Source organism: Thermobia domestica, chromosome 2 (assembly GCF_964235325.1).
Source record: "Thermobia domestica chromosome 2, izTheDome1.hap1.1, whole genome shotgun sequence".
In the NCBI taxonomy this organism is placed as follows: domain Eukaryota; kingdom Metazoa; phylum Arthropoda; class Insecta; order Zygentoma; family Lepismatidae; genus Thermobia; species Thermobia domestica.
Genome location: NC_137455.1, coordinates 350,004,246 through 350,008,774, shown reverse-complemented (window position 1 = coordinate 350,008,774; position 4,529 = coordinate 350,004,246).

Below are 4,529 nucleotides of genomic sequence, written 5' to 3'. Positions count from 1 at the left end.
TAAGAATAGTGACTAATTCAATATATATTATATTTAATGTCGTGTCAAATAATCCAATTGTTAACGCTTTTAGTCATGATGGTTTTCCGCCTATTGTGGTATGCAATACATGTAATGGCAAATTAGATCAATGAATACGATTTGGTGCTCTAATGTACTTATGTTAGACCAAAGGAATTGCAAACATTCAGAGTTTAATATTTGCAGAGGAATGATGTTTATACGTTTCTGATCTTTAAATTTCAGTGCTAACTTCGATGTTATTTTCTCAGTGACGTTACAAATTTCAGGTGAGCCATCTACACATCCACGATCTACTTATTTACTTAATTTTAATAAATAGTTTACATTTCAGTTTACTAAGATAGAATATCAGGTAAATCCAGCCTTAATAAATGCGTATCACATGTTTTGTTGCGTACAGCATGTTTCTAATAGTCAATAGATTCTTTTCTATACTTTAAACACAACTATAAGACTGAACAGTAATCTCAAATGAACTTCGCAACCGAACCTTCTCTCCGCTGAGTAGTGATTTGAATTAAACTTTGAACCGTATATTTTGCCTCATATTATCGGTGCTGAAATGGTATTTAAGTTTCATGCTACTAATTAATTTCTTCCCGAGTTACTCTATAATAAATATTAGGCAAAACGTGTCCAAGAACATTCATCCGTTTTTATTTCATTTTTAATCTAAACAGTGTCTTTCACCTTTTCTCCAACTTGTCTTTCAAAGCTCCTAAGTCAGTCATCCAACAGTTTCTTTGTATTTTCCTCCAATCGAGTAGTTGTTGTGTTTCTACACAAAATCTTCCTATATCCTTTTTCACAAATTGTCCTCCTTCTTCTATTACTGTACCAAGTCTTTCGAATTCAACATTATACTATCTTGATTTTACAGGTCTTCTTCTCTTTTAAGCCTTTCATCACAGAACAGTGACTCTTAATCTTATTCCTTCTTATTGCGATTGGTATTTTCTGTACTAAAGGTAATTCATAATATTCTTCTTCTTAGTTTCATTGTTATTAGAATAGCTTCGTGATTATAACTTGTAAAGGTCCGTGTTCATTTACTGTACTAAACAAACAACTTTGAGGTTTGTATAAGAAACTCATCTAAATATATCGATAAGCAATGCTCTATCTGTTTGATAGATCTTGGGTGGTCGTTGAATAGGCTTATTGCGCAGATTGATGAGTTAAAACAGGTATAGGCTAGAAACAATCGTTGTTTATCTACTGAAGGATATAATTGAGAGATCTGATGTGAACGGGAAAATTTTGGAGGAAAAATTTTTTCTCGCACTTTGGGCCCCCCTGGAGCGACCCTGTGTGAACGTAGCCATCTAAAAAAAACTGATAAATAGTACTTGGTATACTGAATGTGTGTGCCAAATTTCAAGTTTCTATTTTGAATACGAAGGGCGGGAGAAATTTTATCAGGAATTCCCACCATGCCCCAAATTACCGTAAAACACCAAGATCTCAGGTAAAAAAATTCCTGAGACATCCCTAATTACCCTAGGGTCACGTTTCGCCCATCATTCTCTTCAGAATAGAACTGCCTTTCAGGCGGTATGACTCACGTGTCTCCATCATGTATCTAAGGTGGGAAAATGAGGAAAAACAGATCCCCCTTCTGTTTTAACGCAGAGATCTGAAAAAAAATCTGGTAAATACTACTCGGTGTGCTGAATGTTTATGCACAATTCCAATTTTCCAGTTGCAAAAGTAAGCCTGCCAAAAATAAATATACCGACAATGTCACATATTCTCGTATACAGAGGGAAAGTTTTAAACATTCCCTGAGACATCCCTAATTACCCTAGGGTAATGTTTTGCCCATCATTCTCTTCAGAATAGAACTGCCTTACAGGCGGTACCATTCATTATGTATCTAAGGCGGGAAAATCCCGTGAAAGGGATTTTTGGTAAAAATTTCCCTTTTTCAACGTTTAGCCCCTCAGTACCCCCTGTTTTAACGCAGAAATCTGAAAAAAATCTGGTAAATACTACTCGGTGGACTGAATATTTCTGCACAATTTCAATCTTTTAGGTGCAAAAATAAGCCAGCACAAAAATAGTACCGAAAATGTCCAAAATTCCACTATACAGAAGTATATTTTGATAAAAAGTCCCTGACACTTTCCTAATTACCCTAGGGCCATGTGTCGCACATCATTCTCTTTAGAATAGAACTGCCTTTCAGGCGGTACCATTTACTTGTCTCCATCATGTATCTAAGGCGGGAAAATGAGGAAAAACGGGATTTTTGGGTAAAAATATCCCTTTTTTCAACTTTTTGACCCTCTGGATCCCCCCCCCCTGTTTTAACGCAGAAATCTGAAGAAAAAATCTGGTAAATACTACTCGATGGACTGCATGTTTGTGCAAAATTTCAATCTTCTACGTGCAAAAATAAGCCCGCCAAAAATACTTTACATAAACTCCCCCAAAAAGTATTACACGAAAATATAAATCTTAGATTTATGACGTCATCACCTCCTATGTCTCGACACAGGAAGGTGTGAAACCATCCGTAATGTCTTCTGCAATGCCTCTGGACTTGAAAAACAAAAAACAAAAAACAAAAAACAAAAAAAAAAAAAACAGGACGAAAAAGCTCAATTAGGAGAGTTATAACGCAATGTACCATGAAACACCCCGTATGGTAGAAATTGTACCATGAGATCCCCAAAGGGTTAATGCTGCAATACTTTCCAACAAACATTAGAATTACAGGCATTAAACTAACATGAATATTATCTAGAAATTTCATAGTGATAGCAGTATGCTTTTACAGTGGCCTGTACGCTGGGATCTTCAAACTAAGATCGGCATACACTATACAAACACATATTTTGTGGTGCGAATTTCGTTCGAATAAGGCGATGTACTCTATACTATGAGATCTTAAGTCCTTAACATCAGTACCTTACTTTCACATCGCATGGAACAAAAATTCAGCTTCGAATACCAAATATGGACGAAGAAATAAAAAAAAGTTGAAGTACAAAAAATTACATAGGACAGTGAAGTAAGAAGAGGTGTTTGACAGATGTTTTGCCATTCAGTGACATATCTAAGATAATAGCGAAGAAGAGTTTGATTAGGGATCAAGTTAATTTGATAGGAACTAGAGGAACTAGTATATTTTCATTTTAGATGATATGGCTCCCATTGCGGATTACGAATCGAAAAATAACAGAATGTTACAAAATATGAATTGTAAAAATAACTTGATGTTAAAATAATATGAATAAGATTAAAATAATGGTGTCGCTAATAATTGAGGTTATGACAATTGTAAAAATCTTACCAAAGAAAGTAGAATATATAAAAATAAATGAAACAATAACTCTTCAACCACCCAACCGATCTCGCTCAAATTTTCAACATAGATGACGTTCAGGCCTGGAATGGTATTTATCTATTCACTTTGATGATAGGACTTAAGGGAGGAGGTAGGATGGGGAGATATATAAAAATAAATAAAACTTAATAACTCTTGAACCACCGGGCCCATCTTGATCAAATGTTCAACCTAGATTAAGTTCAAATATGAGATGATTTTTGTCATATCACTTTGACGATGTATCTTAAAGGAGGGGAAAGACATTTACAAATGATCAAAAATGACCGATATTAGTGTCTAATCTATATATTTTGAGGTCGCTTAGATGAAGAGTGACACTTCTAATGCCATTTAAATCCAAATTGAGCCCCGCAAAAATTATGGAAAGGGAGAGGTATATATATATATATATATATATATATATATATATATATATATATATATATATATATGAATCAAAATGACCAATATCAAAGAGCGCTTTAGTAATAGTAAAAAGAGACTGACTAACGAAACATATTACTATTTTTTCTTAATTTAACCCAGTGAAGCGGGTAATTGATACTAGTAGATCAGCGTTTCCCAACCGGTATGCCGCGGCACACTGGTGTGCCGCGAATAGACCGCTGGTGTGCCGCGAGGAAATCGAAACAAAATTATTAATTTTATAGCAACCAAATTTGCAAGACATAGGGAAAAAATGCATATTTTTATATTTCACATTACTATGAATTTCCTCCATGGGAAAGTATTACTGTAATTGTAATATATTATTCTACATCTATTACTGTGTAGCAGACAGTATTTCGACTTATACACATTTCCACGGTTAGCTGCTATGTTACGCTGCAATTGAGTCATACTAACACCGAGAAATGGAAGCACTTGTACGGTACGCGTCAATTGAATGTTCGTAGAACACTCATTCGCACGTGAATGACAGAACAACACTTTGTTCAACAGCTGTGCTTTGACTTCGACGCATCGCAAGCTGTGTGATGCACCGGTTTTGGTTAAAACAGCAAAGTTAAAACTACAAGACATTTGTTTGTACGTTTGTTATTTAGTGATCTTCGTTCTTAATAAAAGTTGGATACAGTTTTCGAAAAAGAAAGCGTATTTTTAAAAATCTGAGTCTTATATTTCATTGCAATTGTTTTCTATTTTAAAA